Source organism: Meleagris gallopavo, chromosome 2, assembly GCF_000146605.3.
Source record: "Meleagris gallopavo isolate NT-WF06-2002-E0010 breed Aviagen turkey brand Nicholas breeding stock chromosome 2, Turkey_5.1, whole genome shotgun sequence".
Lineage (NCBI taxonomy): Eukaryota > Metazoa > Chordata > Aves > Galliformes > Phasianidae > Meleagris > Meleagris gallopavo.
The window spans coordinates 98,105,845-98,128,151 of record NC_015012.2 but is presented as its reverse complement, the minus strand read 5'-3'; the positions used below and the strand labels follow the sequence as shown (position 1 = coordinate 98,128,151).

The 22,307-nt window shown below is 38.5% G+C and overlaps 1 long non-coding RNA gene across 1 annotated transcript; it reads left to right on the top strand.

Annotated features, from left to right (window-relative positions):
* Positions 1-77: 77 nt before the first annotated feature.
* Positions 78-22,090, top strand: LOC104910005. Its single transcript, XR_004159009.1, has 3 exons — positions 78-374; positions 20,401-20,507; positions 20,811-22,090. It is a non-coding gene; the product is annotated as an uncharacterized LOC104910005 (long non-coding RNA).
* Positions 22,091-22,307: the final 217 nt, after the last annotated feature.

The following is a 22,307-nucleotide window of genomic DNA, read 5'->3' as shown; positions in this document are numbered from 1 at the left end:
GCCGCTCGGGGAGGTGCCTCCCCCGCTCATAGGCTGCAGGTTGAGGCGGGGACGTGGGCGTTGCTCGCAGAAAAGGCTGCCGGCGGCCGCTCGTTGTGCGGCCGGGCGGGGCGCCGCCTCCCGCAGCCGCCCTGGTTGAGCCCGGTGGCTTCAAAAGGGGCAGCTCCGAGAGAGGGTCTGTGTGATAGTGGCTGAGGAGGAGCTTGTTTCTAATAGAGGAGCCAGACGGCCGCAGTCTCTGCACCGTACACCTTGACCACGTTCCCCCGTTGTGCCTCAGCCTCTGGGTTGCGCTGTCTTCTGGGGTGATTCCCGCTTGCCTCCATGTTGTGTTTGGGTGGCCGAGACTGAGGTTTCAAGGTCCCTCCAGGAAGGTGAGGTAGCCTTGAGCGTTCACATTGTTGTTTGACTGTCCGCTGCAGAACTGAAAACATCCAGAGGGGTTGGCCAGATGGAGCTGGTTGAGCCTGCTTGCAGCACAGATTGCTGGAGAAGGAAGATGGCAGCTGTGGGGCTCCCACCTCGGTGTGAAGGCACTGCCCCACACCATCATGGCAGCAGCCCGGTGCACCTATGCTGCAGCAACCAACAAACAGCTGTGTGCAACCAGAGTCTGGGTAGCAATGAGGGCACGAGGTGCAGTGCCAGCTCAAGTAATGGCAAATGCTTGTATGCGTTTTGATGCATTGGCTAAACACAGTCCTGGGAACAGCAAAAAAAAAAAAATGTACAGCTTTGATTTCTGTTTGGGTACAGGAGTTTGAGAATTGGTTTCAAGATTGCTTAAAAAATCAGATTTTTTTTTTCTCTTCTGTATTCATGGCTCTGTTTTCAGGCAACAAAAATACATTAGCTGTGAATTTTCAAGTGGAATGTACAGAGTTGCAATCAGACATTCAACTAAAAAAAAAAATACTGATCATGTCTCTTTACCAAACTTTTACAAACCATCTTTTACCAGAGAAAAACATCCCTTGTTTTACAATCGCACATTATTCATGCCATCTCTTTTTGTCAGTATGCGCATTTGGGAACAGCTGTTTTCAAGGGTAAAGCACAGGAAGGGTAAAATTTCATCAAAGATCTCTGATGAACATCTTGAGAACTCACTGAGAATTGCACCCACTCCACAGTCCAGCTTGATGTATTAGTGTCACAGAAACAAGATCAAATATCCCACTTGTTTTATGTTTTTATTGCTCTCTTTTCTGTGTTTTAATGAATTTTTTTTAAGTTGTGTTGCTTATATGCATTAACTTCATAATCAGTTTTATGAGGGCTGCTCCAAAAGTAATGCTTCCTATTTTATTATGTGACATCACAGGCAGAGAGATGTTGGTACTATGGCAGTAGAGGTTGGACCTTCCCACTGGTGTTCCATTACATTTTGTTGCTGTGTGACACATGGCAGCAGAGGGGCAGTCTGACCGAATGGAATCTAATATGGAAGTGCAGGTGAAGTAAAGGTGTGTGTCTGAATTCCTTAATGCAGAAAAAATGGTACCCACTGACATTCATTGCTGCTTGCTGAACGTTTATGGAGACCAAATATTGGATGTGAGCACAGTGATGTGGGTAGTAGTTTCAGCAACAATGCCATCATAGCAGCTGTGGAAAAGTGGCTTGCCTCTGTTAGTGCAGATTTTCTGAGCGTGACATACAGGTTTTTGTTCATGGCTGGTGAAAATGTGTAGCTAATGGTGGTGACTGTTAAAAAATAGTACTTTTTAGCTGGGAATTTTCTCTATCAAATAGCCTTATTATGTTGTTTGTATTGGTTGTACTTCCTATGGAAATAAATAGGAGGCATTACTTTTGAAACATTCTACATATAAGCAGCCCAAGACATTTCCTGTTCACTCAGTGCAGCCCAGGCAAATCAAAAGGTTGGACACCCATTGCTCAGCATGATTGCAGTTGAAGTACAGGATGCTGAAGGTGACTTTGGATACATGCTTGAATTACAGCTTGGCTAGGAGGTGGCAGCTGTCTGCAGTCAGTCATGGAAGGGGCAGCGCACCATGAAGCAGAGCAGCGCTGGAGCCCTGCTGGATCCATGGCAGTATGCTGTTGAGACGTTTGGGGTGCCTGGATTTGGTGGTTTTGCCTCCATTCCCAAACTGCACTTTGAATTCAAGATGGCTGATTGCATTCATTAGCTAATGGGTGCTCAGCAGTCTGAAAACATGAAGCTATAAGAGCTTTATTTGTTTGGGTGGTTTGGTCAGGCAAAAGAGTGTAGGTGGTTTTTAATTTATTTCTTCTTCCATTTCAGTAGCCTTTTGCAGCCCATTGGTTTTACCACATATAAACAATTTATTCATGCTCATCATTTGAAGACTTTCCACGATTTATTTCCACAATTATTTATGATTTAAAAGTAATTCTTATTATCAGGCTGTCTTTACTATCTTTTAAAATAATTAATTCTATCAATCTATCAACTTTTAGTCTACTGTGGTGTGTAGTGTGGTATCTTCTGTACCTGAATATGAACGTTAATGAAGGATGATGCTCAAAACAAAACTTTTAAAGTAATTTTCACTTTGGGAAAACAAAAAAAAAAAAAAGGAAGTGAAAAGCAGTACACTGCGAAGCATTGCAGTTGATAAGCACTAATTCTAAAAACCCTAGGTCTCTTCCTTTGTCTTGAATATTTAAGACATGAAAAGACATGAAAACACTGTGCAAATCTTTTAAATGACTGCGCACTTCTATGTGTTTTTTTTTTTTAGTTGACACATGGCTATTTTATCAGTTTTTCTTTCTCTTATTTTTTGATTCTTTGATCCCTTCTGTTTCTGACATAGCACGTATCAGGAAGGCTCTAGGCAAGCGAAAACCTGAAATTACATATAGTTACTGTGCACTTACTTCATGTCATTGAAACAACCTGGGAGTTAAGATGTGTTTATTTGGGTCACAATGAAGACCATAGAATCATACAATGGTTTGGGCTGGAAGAGACGTTAAAGCTCATCTAGTTCCAACCCCACTGCAAGGATGCCTCTCACTAGACCAGATTGTCCAAAGCCCCATCCAGCCTGGCCTTGAACACTATCAGGAATAGGGTATCCACAAATTCATTGGGCAACCTGTTCCAGTGCCTAACCACTCCTGTACTAAAGAACTTCTTCCTAACATCTAATCTGACTCTAAACTCTTAAAGTTTAAAACCATTATCCCTGATAAAGCATCCCATTTCAGCTTTCTTGTAGGCCCTCTTTAGGTACTGGCTGCAATCAGGTCTCTCAGCAGCCTTCTCTTCTCCAGGCTGGACAGTCCCAGCTCTCTCAGCCTGTCTTTGTAGGAGAGGTGCTCCAGGCCTGTGATCATTCTCATGAGCACCATGTCCTTCTTGTGCAAGGGCTGCAGAGCTAAACACAGTACTCCAGGTGGGCTCTCATGAAAATGGCATAGAGGGGGACAGTCACCTCCCTCGCCCTGCTGGCCATGCTTCTTTTCATGTTGCCCAGGATACGGTTGGCTTTCTGGGTTTCAAGCACCCAGCACACAGCTCGCGTTCAGTTTTTCATCCACCAGTACTTTCAGGTCTTTCATCTCAGGTCTACTCTTAATCTGTTCTCTGTCCAGCCTTGTATTTTGCTTGTGATTGCCCTAACCCGTGTACAGGACATGGCATGTGGCCTCATTGAATGTAATGAGGCTCACAAAGGCCCTCTTCTTACCCCTAAATGTCAGGTTCCTCTAGATGGCATCCTTCCTTGTTGAGATGTATATTTCCTGGTCTTAGAGGAGATTATCCAGATTTCTAGGGCCCATCTTCCTTTCAGGGCTTTATCCCATGGAGCAAGCAGATCCATGAAGAGAACAAAGAATGCCTTCTCAAAGTCCAGGGTTGTGAGCTTGCTGCGTGCTCTCCTTGCTACCATAGTGATATTAAACTCCACTTTCTCGTGATCATCACAGCCAAGACTGCCTTTGATTTTCACATTTCCCACTAGCCCCTCCTTGTTGGTGAGAACAAGGTCCAACATAGTTCCTCTCCTTGTTGGTTCCTCTATCACTTGGAGAAGTAAGTTACCATCAGCAGTTACCTCCTAGATTGTTTGTGCCCTAACTGTGTTGTCCCTCCAGCAGATAACCTCAGATATCTGGATTACATGAGGCTGCACCTATGGTCTATAAAGGGGCTCATCCTCTTGGTCTTTCTGGTTGAGAGGTCTTTAGCAAACCCCCACTATAATGTCATCTGTCCCTAACCTCCCTTAATCTAGACTCATGAAGCTTTCCTTCAGCTCCTCATCCATGTCCAGGTAGAGCTCCCAGCTGGTCAATGACATGGAGGGTGATACTCCTTCCTGTTCTTCCTAAAGAGCCCATGTTCTTCCATTCCAGCGCTGCAGTGGGAGCCATCTCACAAAATCTCCATGGTGCCAATACAATCATAGACCCAGTAAGATGAGATCAGTTGTGAACCAAATATTTAAGACGTTGTAAGAAAATTCTTTATTCTCAGAAGTGTTCAAAGTCTAACTAAGCACCTCTGAGATGCAACAGGGAAAACTAGGATAATAACATTCTGGGAGCTGATGTTGAACTTGCAAAAACATTCTTTAACTACATATTTTGGGGGTGGTTTTCTTCATTGTAGTCTATTCTAAACGTGTTACTTCTGGAGATTTCTGTAAGGTTCTCCACAGACTCAGTAAAGCTATTGTTCTGCAGGCTTTTAGTTTCCCTTTCTAACTCTGGAAAGGTAGAGAAAGAAATTGTGTGTACAGGGTTAAAACGATAGTTTTGCTTACACTGGTAAGAATCCAGGTAGAACCTGTGGTCTTTAATTCTGCTTAACAAGTCTGCAAACAGTTGTGCTGAGGGCTGAGACATCATAAACACCTGGGTGTAATCTGTGAGCAGGTTCCTGGTGTTCTGAGCTGCTGTGCATTCTCCTTATTGTCGTTACTGATTCATTAAGGAAAGCTGTGTAAGGCAAACTTTGTATGTGACAACATGTGTCTCTGATTCACCCTTATGGCCTGCAACTACACCGGAAACAACAGAAATAGAACAGTATTGGTATGTATGGAGTTGTCTCATCCAGGGGCACTGAATGTATATACTGTTATGACTGTCTTAATACACAGTTGTGTACCTTAATCAGGGAAGAGGGGTGTCTCCTAGGTGTACTTGGCAAAAACATGACAGAATTGGAATAATTTGTTCCTGTTCTGTCTCAAACAACGTAAATGAGCTGTGAAACCACCCTGTGTAGGACTTGGAAGGATATATGAATATTGTATAACTTTGGAGTTGTTTTTTTTTCTTTGAACAGCGACCTGATACACTACCTGTTAGACAGCAGTTGCAACACATTCAGGTGGATGAAGTATTTGGTAGGTGTTATTAACATTTTTCTTTTTTAACATAGTAGTCATAAAAGCTGCCAGGTCTAGAGTAGAGGGTTTATTCCTTCATATCTTTTGTAAACTTGCTAGGTAGTTGTATGGATCCCTGCTGAGTAGCTGCTGAGTGCATATAACCTAAAATATTTATCTTGATACTCTCCTTGAAGGTAAAGTCTGGTATCAGAAGAGACAGAGTAAGGGACTTGTTCTTATGGGGATTGAAGCAGATTTCTGTGTGCTAATTGTAACAGTGTAAGGTAGTAATCACTTTCTCACAAGTTCTTGCAGAGTGCATCATCATCATTTATTAAGATGAAAGAATAGTGCAGGCTCTCAAATCCATTGGATGTCATCTCTGCAGAGCATGCTGTCTTCTGTGCTACATTCACAAATGTTGTGACTTTTAAATACCAGCCATAATACCTTGTTTTTGTATCATGTTTCAAATAACTTAGATGTAGAAACACATTGAAAATCTTGACTTATTTATCTTACAAACACTGCAGAGGTCATCGGTCATTCTCTTCTGTGCATTCGGGAAAACTTTAATGAGTACGTGGTAATCAGAAGAACTAATGCTGTTTAAGTAAAACTGATTGTGAGGTCATATTATCCATAAGAAATACTGTAATCATAGAATCACAAGGTTGGAAAGGACCTACAAGATCATCTAGTCCAACTGTCCTCCTATCACCATTACTACCCACTAAGATACTAAACCATATCTCGCAGCACCTCATCCAGAAGCCTCTTGAACAGTGACTCCATCTCTCTGGCTGCTGAGAAAGGAGAAGATAATGGGTTTAACCAGGTAACTATGGCTGAATGCCTCACCTCTGGGTACATCAGAAACTTCACCATCTTTTGTAGTTAACAAAAATAAAATAACTTTCTTCCTTCTGTATGTTCTGTTGTCATTCAGTTTCTTCAAAAGCAATCGGTCAGGCAGGCATTTGTGCATCTTCTCCCTCAGCTTTCTTCAACTGCTCAGAGAGCACTGGAAGATATTCATTAAAACCAGAAGGACTAGAGATGTATTTTTAGATTTGGCAGAAGCTGATAGCGGTTGTTCAGGAAAACATCTTACTTGCAACAGATTTTTCAAACCTTCTATATGGCTAGATAAACATCTAAGCATTTGGTGTCTTACAGATGTATTCCATAGCAAAACAAAACAAAAAGAACTTCAAGTAGTTACGGCTAAGACCAATACATGAAATGTAATAGAAACAGGGAATTTTGAGTGCCTGTTTTCTGATGTCTGTTTTTTTATGAGGATTCTTGTTGTCTAATAAAGAGTGAGCTTATTAACTTTTTCTGATCGAAATATTAATAGGATCTCTTTTGTATCTCCAGTTTCAAATTTAATAAAAAAATGTAAGAGCTTTAAGATTTTTTTTTTTAGATCTCTTCCCCTCAGTAAAGTTTGGTTGAAACTTTCTTGTGAGTTCACTGTCTGCTGTAGGGAATGGCAGACAGGTAACCATTGTAGTTCTTCTGTTTTCTTTGGAAACTACGCCAAGAGCTAGTTAATTTTAAAAAGAGGACATTACAAATCACAAATGTACTAAATTTCAAAGCTCAAATATTTAGTTTATGCATCAAAAAAATAAATTCAAAGAATACATCGCTGCTCCTCTTGGACTGCCGCAATAAACATTCATCATCGTAGACCCTCCACATGATGCATGAAAATGTACCCTAATTGTAAAATCACTTCCAAGCATTTATAGTTCTTGCAATTATTCCTTTATGAGGCAGGACATACAATTTTCCTAAATGTAATATTTGTAGAAACATCTTCTTAGTGACATGTAGCATCAGCATCTACACTGTAGATCAGTGCATCTCCTTTCTCCTTTTTGCTTTTTTTTTTTTTAAATACAGAAAATGTGATTAATATCCAGCACACAAAGACACTGGTCAGTATTACTGTTACAGGTAAATTGTAAACCTAATACTCTAATAGTAGTTCTGGAGATATCAACTATGCAAACTTACACTGTGCACTCTCAGTCACAGAAAGTATTGTTGGCTTCTTGCCTGTCTTTATCAAATAATCTCATCAACTGTCCTTAACTTTTTATGGAAGTTGAGGGACTTAGCCTATTCAGGCTATTTGCTATTTGACAGTGACTGTTGGAGCTAGAAGAAAACTCCTGAGAAAATGAATTTAGGCAAGCTGGGGGTAGTTGTGCCTTTGTTTTGCAGCAAGAAGAGCAGGAGGCTGCTCAGTGGCTTACTGCTTCTGTTGGCCTGTTGCAGGTCATAGACAGGTGGGAAGCGGGCTCGTGGTTTTTCACATCTTAGTGAAGCAAATTTTTCTCCCTGTAGTTGACCATTGCAATGCCATAATGCCAGTGTATGTGGAAATCTTATCTCAATTTGTTTAATTCTCTGAAGAGCTTAGTTTGTTTAAAGTTTTGTTAATGCCATGGTAAGAAAGAGCAGGCAGTGAACACTGGTAGACCCATAGCAGTAGTTCACACCATGTGTAAATGTGCTGCTTATATGGTTTGTCTCTAAATCTTACCCAGTTCCCCTTCTACCTGCTCCTCTTTGCATTGTCATTGTATTTTCAGTCATTTAGTTGTTTGAAGCATAAAAACAGCTTATGTTTGTATGTAGTTGAGTGCTCTAACTTCTTTTTGAGCAATTGGCAATTTGTACTTTATTATGCAAGCTCAGAAACTGACTGTTTTTGAAATTGTAGCTCAAAATACTTCACTAATCTCAAACCCTTTGAAAAAATTCATTGTTATGAAATACTTTACCAGATAATTCACTGAGACAAATACGAAATGTGCTGTTGGGAATGTAAAATTATAACCAGCCATATTAACCTGTATTCATTGCCTCCCTTTCAAACATTTCCAAATTTTACCTATAGAGAAAGACATACTCTGAGAGTGTTTTAAAGCATGTATTCTTTAGTTTTCAGTTGGAATCTGCTTTATGTTTAGGAGGAAGGCTTTAATTTCCTGCATCTGAGATTCATATTTAAATGCAAACTAACAGGAAGATTAGTTCTTAGAGAAGAGCTATTAGTGACTGGCCAGAATGGTGTTGGGGACTAGAACATAAAAGGAAAGAAAAAAAAAAAAACAAACACAGAGAAGGAGAAAATACAGGCTTAAATGAGTGAATAAGGGGATGCATCAAACTACATTCTCAGCTGGTGTCGGTTGATGTGGCTTCCTTCCACTGGAACTGTGCCAGATTATACCAGCAAAAGATCTGTCCTGTCATGATTCCAATTTTAGTCTAGGGCCGCAACTTGAAAGTAGTTTTCTGCAATGTTTAGTTTGTTCTCATTTTATATGCAACGGATAGAGCAGTTGCTGATAACCTGTGGGGCATTCTTCAAAGCATTGCCATAAAATCTGTTAACAGCAAAGGAAACGCTTAATGCTTATTGCAGTAATGAAAATATCTTCAGACAAGTTAAAGTCCTTTATGGAGTATTGATGGTTTTATTATTATTGCTATTCCCACTTTAGTAAATCAGTATGTCGAAGTTTTGTTTATTTACATGTCACAGAAGCTGGTGAATTTCTGGCTGTAAGCAGAAATGTACGAGCAGTGATGTCACAATCTTTGGATGTTTTACCATTCCCTTGTCCTTCTGCACATGTTTATGGTCTCTCCAAGAGAGACATGGGAATATCCTTAATGTCACTGAAGCTAATTCTCATTGATTGCTTTGAAACTTTCAGCCCCCTTGCCAAATTATGGACACAGGAGCTTTGAAAAAGGTGCTCACTGCCTGCTTAAACAAATAAGTAATTGCCAGAAGTGAGCAACTAGACTCAAAAGTCACAAGTTTGGATCTGTTTCAGCAACTCCTACAATCTATCCACATTTTTAACATATTCATAAGTTCTCCCAGCTAAATGCAAGAGGGTTTTGTGTGAACCACAGTTACTCTAAGTCATTGCTTTGACGTGAGCCACAATCAATTGGAGGCCAAAAGAGGCTTTACAAAATGTTGTCTTGTTCTGATTGCTGTGCATAATTATTGTAAAATTGTTTGACAGATTGCAAACTTTCAGAAGTAGAGGATTTTGGAAGCAAGTGCTGTAACAAATGTGGCTTGATTTTTTTCTTCAGTGAACAGTAAACTGTTTGTTGTACTGATCATATCTGACATTGGATTCCTGTTGCTAGGGATGTTCCATTTTGAATATTTTAGAGCTCATCAACGTTGTAACTTTGGTCTCAATTGTCCATTTATCTTAAGATGTCACAATTTCATTGACGTATCTGAACATACACTAGAAGATTTAGACCTGCCAGCTTCCTTCTATACCTGTCCCTCATGAATTATAAAAGCAGTTTGGCTGCCTAAATCTTCAGTATCTAAACTGACAGGGAAAAAGGAGAGAAAATCTGAGGAGTATGTGGGAAGCCAACGTGCAGTCAGAAAAAGGAGAATGTAAGACAGGAGACAGGACTGTGTTTCAGTCTTGCAGCCACCCAGAAGAAGGTATTCATGAGAGAAAAAGAAGTTACACACAGTTTTGGCTGAATACTTTTATAAAGCACCAAAACAAATCCATTTTCCCTTAAATCTGCTCACTTGTTTTGTTTCTACTTTTATCAGTATGAATTACTTTATTTGGGTTATTTGAATTGTCAAGTCAGAAAGAAGCAATTAAAGACAGAATGTCCTTGCAACTCTCAAAAGTTGAAGCAGTTTGAAAACGTTGCTATTTATCTTTAAGATAAGGAAAACAGACAAACAAAAAAAAAAACCAAAGCCATACATTTATCGTTGTTTCTGCTATTAAACAAGCATATTTTTGTTTGTTAAGTAATCTTTTGATAGTTGCTTAGGAGGGACTTCCTTTTTTTTTACTGCAAGCCAGAATATCCACAGCTGCAATTCTGGTTTGGTAGTGCACAGCTATATTTATGTGACATAGATTACATGTTAAATGTTTTGTTTATCAGTTATCTAATATTTATGAACTATTATCTAATACTATGAACTATAGTACTGAGGTTTAGCTGGTAGTTTTCTGTGGTAATGATGCACGTTGTTTTTTGTTTTTTGTTTTTTTTCTACTGGCAATTCTGTTGCTAGGAATGTTTTCTGTTTAACATGGTGGCTACTGAAATGTTCTTCATATCCACAAAGATAATTTTGCAAAATATCCAGATTTACAGTACATGGACCGTATTTGCAGAGGAATACAGAAATGTACATTACTTAAAATAAAGCTTATATGTATGTTAAAGGCACAAAACAACTAGACAGTGAAAATATATTTTATTTTCATCCTGATGTTACTCAAGCCTTCTACCCAAGCAACAATTTTCATTGCATCAGTTCATGAGTGCTAAATATGTGGTGTTTTGGCAAGATCATTACCTCAAATACACTGATACTCTGCTGGCTTTCTACTCCTTTGACTTGTATTCTGGGTACAGGCACTAGATCAGCGTTAACCAGTGCAAAAAAATCACTTTTGTGTGCCAATATTTCAGACTACTGGTACAGACTTGTTCTTGGCAGAACAGTACTACAGATACAAGATTGGAAGGCATCCTCCTTACAGTGCATCGTGGTGCATGACTTTTCTTCCTATTCTGGAAAAAAAAAGATTACTCTTTTATTCTTTTTTTTGTAGTTAAATGTAACTACAGCAAATAGTAACCAAGTGAATATAGGTGAACATATTTAAAGAAGAATAGTATTGTATCTACACAGGCTGCACCAAAAGAAATAACACTGATAGAGCAAATTCTCAGGTACAAACACTATTTTTCAATATAGTCACCACCATTATGCCATATGCATTTTCACCAGCCATGAACAAGAGCCTGCAGGCTATGCTCATAACAATCTGCATGGCCGTCTGGAACATGGCTTGTCTTTCGTATTGCTGTCACCATTGCTAAAATGCAGCACCCACTGCCTCAGTGTGCTCACATCCACTATTTGGTCTCCATAAGTGTTCAGCGAGTATTGACGAATGTCAGTGGCTGCAAATTTTTTCCACATCAAGGAATTCAGTGACAAACTTTTGCATCATCTGCACTTCTATGTCAGATGCCATTTTTGTCAGACTGCCCTTCTGCTGCCATGTGTCACATGGCAACAACATGTAATGGAGTGATGGTGAGAAGGTTGTACCTCAACTGCTGTACCACCAACATCCACCTCTGACATTAGAGGCCAACATAAAAAAAAAAATAGGAGGCATTACTTTTGGAGCAGCCTTCACATGCAGAGGCATGTCTATGTGTATATGTTCACATACGGTTTAAATGTTCCTGTTTATTTTCATACTCCAACCTATGCTGTAGTAAATGGTTAAAGCTGTTCTTTTGTTTGTTTATTTTTCTGTTTAGAAATATATATTAAAACAAAACAAAACAAAACAAAAAAAAACAGCATTGAATCCTTGTCTACAGAGCTTTTCTTTTTTATATGACAATTCACCTGCCAGCCAACTGCATCATGCTATGGTGTGCTGTGTGAACATACTGTTTGGTAAACAGGGGTAGCGTTTGTGTTTGATAGTTGTTAAATATTTCATGGTGTTCATTTCCTTTTTTTTCTTACAAATTTTCATATTCACCTTCCAGACCTATGAATTTGTCAAACATGATACATCAGAGCTGGATTCCTAGTAGGTGAAGGCTATTCTAACTTAGGATGCAACGTGGAAATATTTTGATTCTGATTTTAATTTAGGCTTTTGTCCTATAGGAGATTGTGAGCAAGGTCATGTTAACATCCACGTTAACTTTCAGTTCTCCTCACTTGTAAAACAGGGATAATGATGGTTATCACCTCTACCATCTGTTTTGAGAACTTCCCGTAAACTGGATGTTGCTTACTAAACCAGTAAATACTTACCAGTTTCTCATTTGTAGTATGTTTCTACTTATGTCACAGTGGAACAATATTCTGCAATGAAGGTAGGATTGCTTAGCTATGTAGAAAGTAAGGCTAAATGCTAGAATGAAACAGAGAGAGCAATTTATGTCACCTTAAGGCATGGTGCAGACGTGTACATCTATGCTAGTCATCATAGGCTGCCTTTCTAGTCAGTGGAGAATTGGTCTTGCTCTAGATGTCTGCTACAACATGAAAGTAATGCCTTTTGAATAATGTATTTCTTATATAATTTAAACTTATCTCCTGACATAGCAGTACCCCCATCTACCCTGTACTGGCTCCAGGTGCTTTTATTTCACTCAAGCATCACTTTCATTGTTTTTTTTTTTAATACTAACTTGGACAATGCAAGATTTTTGGTGGTGATACTATTGTTTTCCGTTTAATTCCCGCCCATATTTTATGCTAACCTTCAAAAATAATTAATTAAGTTTTTTAATAGTAGCTGAAACCTCTTCTGAAACAATACCATTGTGTTTGAAAATATGTAGTGCTGAGTGTTGGTCAGCAATTGCTGTAAAAAATGAAAGGTAAATTTGGCAGGCAGCAGTGAAATGCTGAAGTGGTGATTAGTCTTTTGACAAATAGATTAGTCTGGCTTGTGCAACTGTCAGCATGGTTGTATACATGTTTTGCAATATTACTCTGAATGCAATACTTTTGGATTTGATCAGAAGTCAGCATAATTGCATGGAAAGATGTGTCACTGTTAAACAAGGTTTATAAAAATGTGTGCTGTTTCTATGCCTCCATCTGAGATGTGCTGGTATTTCTGCCAGCTCTGTAAATTATGCAGTCATTGCTGTGTTAGTGGTCTTGTGAATGCAAGATTTTTCAATATATTTACCAAAATATGTTTTGACCTCTTTGGAACTGGGCTGTTATTATATACTACATGTATATAACAATAGTGGAGAGTTATTATGTGTTCGTAGGATTTTATTTGTATGAGGTTGTTTTGTGATGAAAGTACCACTGAGAGAGTTCCCGCGTACGCATTGATGTTGGTGTTTTTTGTTGCAGCTGGCTTGGGAATCTGAGTTAAAAATAAAGGTGGATAATGAAATGTGATGTATGTGTGCATTCCTCGTCCCATTATGTTGATAGCTCTCTGTTTGGCATTTTGGAGAAAGTATGAAAAGGTAACGAGTAAGCCTTTGTGCATATGCTATGGATGGGAGAAGAAAAGAAGCTCTTCCGAGAACTGTATGTCGTTAGCAGCGAGTATTGGAAAACCCCCCTCTGCTTGTCCTGCCTTGTGAGAAGTGAGACTTGAAAGAACTTTCACTTCTTTTACTGGTTTGAAAACATATTTGACCCCTGAGAAAGGAAGCCAGAAAGAGCGTTGAATAAGTTGATTTACCATCTTTTGAAATACCTCCTTTACTGGTTCTGTGCCAGAATCTGAAGTGCTGTAGTGACAGCAGCCAAAAGGGAGAGGGGATTTGGATGGAGATAAAGGGAAAGATTAAAAAAAGAAGTCTAAACCTATATTTAATCCAAAGGTCTCGTTATCTGAAGCTGGCCACTTCCAGGAGCTCTGCAAACTTCTGCTTTAGAGAATGAATTGAGCCCTGTGTTATAATGACAAATACTTCTCCTGGGAAATACTCATGTTGTGTTACATTAATGCTACAGTGGGAAAGTACAAATTGAATTAGATATAAAAGATACAACTTTTTACATCTGTGGAGCATGTGGATCATGGAGGGAGAGATGACCCAACAAAGTCGAAGCTATGTGTCTGAGTTGCTGAAATCCAGATTTTGGAATGATATTCCAAGAACAGCTGCAGTCGAGTACATAGGGCTGTGGGGGGGTGTTGGTGTGATTATCAGTGGAAAGTTCAATTTTTCTTCATGAAAATGTTTCTGTAGTCCGAAAACAAGGGGAGTTTACTAGTGCTTTTGATGGATTAACTATAAAACACTGCTTCTTGAATATGATTCTCAGATTTTAATTCACATCCTTGTCATTGACTTTTAGCTGGTTGATTTCAGTAAACTTCTCCTGATTTAAACCAGCTGACAGCCTTTTCCACGATCACTGTGGTATTAGTCGCTTTGAAGTATGCTTCTGTACTGTAAACTCTTCGGGACAGAGCTCCAAAGTCCTAAGAAAAGTGATTTCAGGTCTCTTTGGAAACAGATTCAACCACAGATGTTCACCCCGAAGTAACAGTATTTAGCAACATACATTCTAATTTTAGGATGAGTAGTAAGTAAACACTGCCAAACTGAATTTAGCAGGACCCAGGTCACCCTTGTAATTCTGTGGCACCTTTGGACATGTTGGCATTTTTTCATGCTTTCTGTAATTCTACCTAAGTATTACATCTTTCTTTTTGCTCACTTATTCACAGAAATGTCTGCTCAGTGGTTAAAGACTAAGAAACTAAACATATAAAGCTATATTAAATGTTCACTTTTCCCATATGTCTCCTTTTTATTCTGCAATTAGAGCCCCATGCTGCATATGTGGTGAGTGCATCTTTGTTCTAGTTTTCCCGAAATCCCATCACAGCTGGAACTGAAGCAGGTGAACAGAGACAGTCATAGAAGCCTAGGTGTCAAGCAGGTGTTCTGAACCATCCAGTAGATTGTGCTTAATTAGATTTCTTGAGATAAAGACAGCGCCCATAAAACCAGAGCAGTCTCAGCAGGAGAATGTAACTGTTTTAGCTGGAAAGGAAAGCGTGGCAAAAGTGAAGACTTGATGACATTTTGAGTAAGGTTGAAGGCAGAGAGGCTCAGTGTAAGAAGCATTTGAGCATCAGACTTAACGTAATTGAGAGAAACAGTGAGAATTTGAGTTGTTACTGAAATCTCCTGGTGCATAGGAATGTCATCAGAGAAAAAAAAAATTGTTGCTCCTTCTTTATTCAGGTTAGGAAAGATGTTCATTAAATATATAGTCACACAGTAATTATGTCATCAAATACTCGGCTACAAAACTCTCCTCAGTGAAGAAGAATTTCCTTTACACCTGATGATAACATTTTTCAAAATAAAATATGTAAAAGCTTAGAAGTCTATCTTGGCAGAACATCATACCATAAAGTAAGATTGAATGTATCCTGTCCAGATCTCTTGCTTCTTGTAATGGTGCCTAAGGCTACAGTTCTCCAGATGTTGATACTACCAGCATTTACATTTTGAGTGGAAAAGCTTCTTGTTACCACAGACACTTTGCAGTGGAAATTTTACCCTTTTATCAGAACAGTTTGCCGGATGTGATAAAAAAAATGTAGTAGAAGGTGTATTTTCCCCCTTCAGAATAAATTGCCCATAGCAATAAGTACGAGAATGGATGGGGCAGCAGATCTTTCATGTATTTTCCTTCCTGGACCAGGATAAGACAGCATGAGTTATCCATAAATTGCAAAAATTGCCTTAGTCACAGAAAGTAGAAAACTCTGCAGTAGAAATAGTACTGAAAGGGCAAGCAAAACTTTTCCTTGCACAAGCACTGGCCAGGCATCATCACTCCTCAGCTGCATTAAATGTATTGTGCTGTACTTAGCCTGAGCCAGCTCACACTGCTGGAGTCTTGAAGGGGCCTTAAAAGAAGTGAGAATGAGAATCATTTCCTCTAAGTTTTGGTAAGTAATCCCATGGGGAAATCAAGAGTTGGTGGTTAGACAGCTCTGTTTGCCTGGTTGTGTTAGATACCCAGGCAGCTAGTGTGGTGCTGCAGAGGTGGTGCAGCTCTGCAGGGTTTTGTGAATGGAAGACAAGTGCTCAAGGAATGGGAAAGGGATAACAGAACACTGTGAAGAGAAAAACAGGTTTCTCGGTGTTCATTTTTAGGAATGCCATATACAATCAACAAGAATGAACAGGCTTCAGTGGGAATTAGACATAAAGAAAATACCCCGAACTGTACTGCCAATATTGCTGATCAGTATTAAGGTTGCTTTGTCCCACCATCACTCATTGGTTTCGCTATTCTATGTTCTTACATGTTTTGCTGGATTGGTACCTGAAGCTTGAATCTGGTAAAGAGATTCATGATGTGGTTTCCTAGCCTAATTTTCTACCCTGTCAGTGTACTTCTGTGCAGTAGACTCTAAATCAGAGCTTATGAGTCTCAACTTGGGAAGAAGGGCATGGATGATCACCAGTGCTTTCGAGATCAAATGTTCATCTTGGCATCCTCCAACAAACAGATGAACTGAAGTTTGGTCAGACCGTTAGTAACAGTTCCAAGGAGTCATGAAAAAACTCACCAAGCAGAATGTATATACGTTATGTTTGTCATGCATGTGTGGTTTTGTGGTAGTGAGATAGATTTGAGAAGTAACAAAGTTGAGAAGTAAATATTGAGTTTTCCATGAAAATAACTTAAAAAAGTGAATGGTTTGCTCAGCTGCTGTTTTCCCACACACAACATCTCGCATGGGACTGCCTAGCTTAAAAAGATACTGGGATTGTGATGTGTGCAGCGCTGATTTACAGGTTATAATTAGTCAAAAAGAGAGGAATCAATCTAAAAATCACTTTAGATAGTGACTTTGTATCATGACTGTAATACCATCAGAGTCTATCTAGCAAGTACACATGCACACATATGCTTCATGTGTCTTATAGTCTTTGTTTTGTGCTTGCACTTCAAATAATTTCTGTTCAACCATGATATCCTGTGGCATGGATGGATGCTTGTTAGTAGAACAAGTAACATAATTCCTGAGTTAGAAAGGTCATAGATAGGGCAGTGGGACTTGGGACCCAAAGCTGGAAAATGTATTAACATAGTTTAATCAGTCATACTAAATTCCACTGTGTCATATTTCCTCAACAAATTAGTTAAAAGGATTCTGGGTTCTGTCACAGGAAAAGAAAACACTTAATCTTTTATTCTGGAAAGAATATTTGTTCTTTAATTATTGTGCCTGAAAGTTTTGTGAGTTTTGTTTCCTTTAAAAAAAAAATATGTTGATTATAGTTCATGATCTAATATTTAAAACATTATATAAAGACTTCTAGCTTCTCCTATAAAGTTTTCTAGAGCTTTGCTGTACAGCCTTGATCAACTTGCTTACTGCTTCTGTGTCTCAATGTCCTTGTACTCAGCTTATGGACTCACCAGTGATGTGTCTGTAAAGTGCATGGCACAGTATGATGCTGATATCAGGCAGAATTTCTAAGAACTGTTGAAGTTTAAATAAAGAGTTATTATTTGGGGTTTGGCTAAGCTGCATTATCCAGCAACTTTTCTGGTGAAGAACCAGATATCAAAAGAATGTGCATGCAAACCTTTGGCAAGCCAGCATGTTTTCTGGTGGCACAATATGCATGCAAGCCATCATAGCCAAGCAACCATCATAGCCAAGCACATGATTCAGATTCTGATTTTCCCAAGCAAAGGAGCATAAATGTGGAAAATATCAGTGATATCCATCTGAATAGTTGTTTCGTTTCCTAGAGGACCATGCAGGATTTGTGAGTTACACAGCATTAGTAGCCCCTTGTATAGTTTGCAGCTAAAAGTGGAAACTGATTTAGAGCTTGTCTAGTACTGCTGTTCTTATGCATCCTATGCAACTTGCATTCACTTTCCTCCTTCTTCAGAGAGGAGGGGCTGAGAAAGGCACTTAAAGAGGGAATACAGTTCCAGTGCTATGTGGAGATTCTGTAATAATTAACAGCACTCTTGCTGAATCGCACTCTTAGTGCATTCAAATTGAAATTCCTCTTCTCTTAGAGCAGTTGCTCTTTTTCACAAGTACCTTTTAGAGCTTTCTAGCTTATAAGGTTCACAATGACGACACCTCAACCTGAAGTACAGCTGTAGTATGATTTGCTGTGTTGAAGAACAAATGTGTGGTTACTTCTTTCTTTTAAGTAGATTTGACTAATGAGGTTTTAAAAAGTACAGAACTAATTCATGAAGTTCAGCAATTAGTGATATGGTAAAAATAGGATTCCTCTGTTTGCTTTAAAAGTTGGCTTATTTCCATCTGCACCATTTAAATAGTTATTGATTTAAAGCCAACTCCTTCTTGCCTTTTGCATTTGCTCTGTTCATTTTTCTTTCTCCTAAGGTTTAAATGTGAGTCCTGTAGGCTTATCAGCCCTGCCTTTTGTATGTGACCATGCTCATTGTGATTTCACTCATCAGTCAAATGGGAACCACTGTCTTCAAAAGCGAGCCTCTCTCTTTAACAGTACACAGTATTTCTATACTGTGTGTGTATTAGGCCATAAAATAATGTTTATGTTCTTTTAGGCTTACTACTATGACATTTGTGAGTATAAGTGCTGAAGCAATTTGGAAAGAGATGTTCACTTTATATCCCACCAGAGAAGCAATTTTATTACTATGTGTGCAAAGCAACAGCAAAGCAAAGCTTTGCTTCCATATTTTATTAGCTATCATTATCATGTTTCAAGGCCTCTTCCTGTATCAGTAATTCTAGACATATAGAAGTTTTTCTTTATGAACTCACTAAAAAGAAAGCAGGAAATTAATAATGCAGCTTCTGAATCTTTAGAAGAAGCACTTGCTTTGGAAAATGAAGAATTCTTTGAGTGGTGTATGCCCAACAATGAGGCTTACAGATGCCAGATGTGGAAGAATGCCATTGTGCTTTACCACTGGGTTAAGAAAGTTGAATGGAAATAAAAGCAATTATCTTAACTGCCATGTAGAGAAATATTGCTGTTGGTAGTGCCAGACATTTAAATACGAGTCGAGTCACAGCAAAGTCCTGAAGTATCCTAAAATATTTGGATTTTATTTGCTTACTGATTTTACTCTTTGAGTTGCACTTTCTAAGTTTTCCATTGAGATCAAGAAACCGATGCTGAAATTTTCAAATAGCCAAAAGTAGTCAGAAGCATTAATTTTAAGCAGATTATAAAGTATCACAGAAGTCCATAGAATTCATAATACTGTGATAAACACAGTTCTGTGATACAGTTTTTATATTCTCTAAAATGGTTTTTTACTATCTTTGGAATCTGAAATTCTACACTGAGAAAATTCATATACACTGAAATCTCCTGTTTTGGCAAAATTTAAGAATATATACATATGTTCTCATATATATTTCAATTTATGTTTCTTCTGTAGAAGAAAGCTCAAAAGGTACGAAATAAGGATGCTGATAAATCACTTCCCAAAGTACCATGTTCACATTCAGACTACCTTCCAAGGAAATTCTAACAGAACAGTTTCCTGTAGAAATAAGTATTGCCCTCACTGTGAGAATTTTCACTATTTAAGACCCTATTTGCTAACCTCGTTCTTATCATTTAATATATCCAGAAAATGTAATGTCTTGAATATAGATTGCCTTGTTAAAAAAATTAAAAAAATAAAAAAAGCTATGACTTGATACTGTATTCTGTACAAATCAGAATGGTTTTCTCTAGGAAATAGCAGACGCCTTGTTAGTTGCAAATGAGTTACAAAGGTGGAATCTAAATAAAGCCGGTTAATGTATTTGATATGATATAAATGTGCCACATCACAATTACTACTTCTAAACATTTAAGCATCATGAGTCAACTTTAGATTTCTGAACTTATTCTATGAAAAGTCAATATGTATGTAAGCTTCTAAGTCTTGCTTCTGAAAGCATACAAGATACTCACACACCGGGATTCACTGAGTGCTAATGTCTTCTTTGCTATTGTTAGGGCTAGGTCCAAACCTTAATAAACTGAAAATGATATGCAGGTAAATTCAGAAATGTCCACGATATAGTAAACTTAGATTCCTGTATTCGTGCTTCTCATGGTCAGAAAACAAACGAAAATATGCCAGGTTTTGTGATGGGTAATAAAATGACTGAGATTTAAAAAAAAGGATTTTCCTATGCAATCTGATATGATGGCAAGCATTGCTCATGCCGCAGATTTAGTTGATTAGTTGGATTAGTTGGGCCTGGAGCATCTCACTTATGAGGAAAGGCTGAGTAACCTGGTTTGTTCAGCCTGGGGTAAAGAAGACTGAGGCAGAATTTGATTAATGTTTATAAATGCCTCGAGGGAGGTGGGAGGCAAATGGATAAGGCCAGGCTTTTCTCAGTGATGCATAGCGATAGGATAAGGAGCAATGGCCTAAAACTTGTACATAAGAAGTTCTGTACTAACATGTGGAAACATGTCTTTACAGGAAGGGTGAAGGAGCACTGGAACAGGTTACCCGGTGATCTTGTGGACTCACCCTCTATGGAGATGTTCAGGACCATCTGGACGCCTTCCTGTACAACCTATTGTAAGGTACCTGCTTTAGCAGTGGGGTTGGACTCGATGATCTCTTGAGGTCTCTTCCAACCCCTGTGATTCTATGATTCTGTGATATTATTAATAAAAACTCTCTAATCTTTGAAATATTTCCCTTTGAAGTGAGATGCTGTACATCCTTATACCTCTTGTCTACTTGAGGTTCAGTTTCAGTCTACTGTTCTTCACTGTTTAACAAATTTTCCAAGTAGTAGGTTATTTTTAATGTTACAGAAAAGTTAGAGTTGTTTTTTATGTACTTTTTCTGACACTGTGTTTGTTACTTGGTGTTGCACGTAGAATTCTGGAACAACCAGATGAAGATGTGATCCTAACAGTGATGGATTTCCCTACTGCTGTTTTTGGGTATCCCTTTCCATAGAAGACCAAGAGCCTTTAGGCACGGTGGTGGTATCACATCATTCCTTCAGAATAAGATTAATAAAGTTAAGCCAGCAAGAGATCCACAATGAAACTGAGTGTTTGTATCCTGGGTACTTGTAGTAGACCATTTCTAGCAACACCAAGATATTGTCAGCCCTGGGTATTGGTATGAATCAAGCATATGCCAGGTCTACTTTCTTAACTTTTTGAACATTAACATGATTTGGATAGTTCTGAATGAGCTTGTTCAGAAAGGAGAAATTTGGTATGCTTGTTGGTTTGCTAGAAACATGAAGGATTGCAAAGAGTTAACCTTAGCTGACTTCCTCATTAGTCAGACTAGTCTGGGCTTGAAGGATAAAAAAAGTTTTTTTGAAAGCCATGTTTGTCATTGCTGTAGAAGAGGCTTGTTTCATGAATCAGTGAAAGAATGAATACATGCAGAAGATGCTTTAGGATGATGATTTCTAAGTTTCTTTGTGCTAGCATTTACCTCACTGTGAAGAGTAAACTAAAGGGAGGTCTTAGGAATTATCTTTGGAGAACACCAGTTGGTCTAGAATCCATTATTCTGCTTGCATTCACATCTTTTGTTTGTACTGACCGCAATTCTTCCAAGAAATAAACTGTGTTGATGCTGAATAATAATTGTGGGTTCAATTTCTCATTATGCCTCCAAATTCATATTAAAGGAACATTACATTTACAAGGAAATTTCACATTTAAAAATAATCGTGCATCCCTAGTTCAGCTGTTGTCTGTTTATGTTAGTCTCTTCATGGCAATGCATCCTATTTTTACTTTAGAATTCCAGGCTTAGCCAGTACGGAGGATGTTCTCCTTCAGAACCAGTGTCAAGTGTTACAAAGTGCAAAATGTGCTCAGAGTGGCTGCAGAAGTTGAATGAGACAGAATATTGCAGAAAGAGAAAGAAAGTAAGTAAGAAAATGTCTTGCAAAAATTATTTTTAGTCCTATCTTCCTTCTGCCTGGAAAGTTACTTTGGTTAGCACATCTTCAGATTTGGTGAGGAATTGCATGCTTTTATTTTCAGGGTGTTCTGACATTTTTGGGCGCAGACTTAAAAAACACTGAGCAGTAAGACTTCAGCTGGGGTCTGTGGCTGTACTACATAAAATATGATTTAAAAGAGGCTGTGTATGAAACAAAATGGACTTCCAGAATTAATATTTTGTCTGCTTTTGCATTCTTTCATAAAAAGAGGAAATGATAATAATAATTCTTACTTACAGAAGAGATCTGAAGATAAATTCATTACCTTTTGTGAAGTGTTGAGGGTCTATCATGGGAAAATTTAGGAGGAGGAACTCATAATAGTTCAGTGTTTAAATTGTGCACATATTAAATATAGGCTGGGGAGAGACCAATGTGACAACTACTGAGTCATTTATGT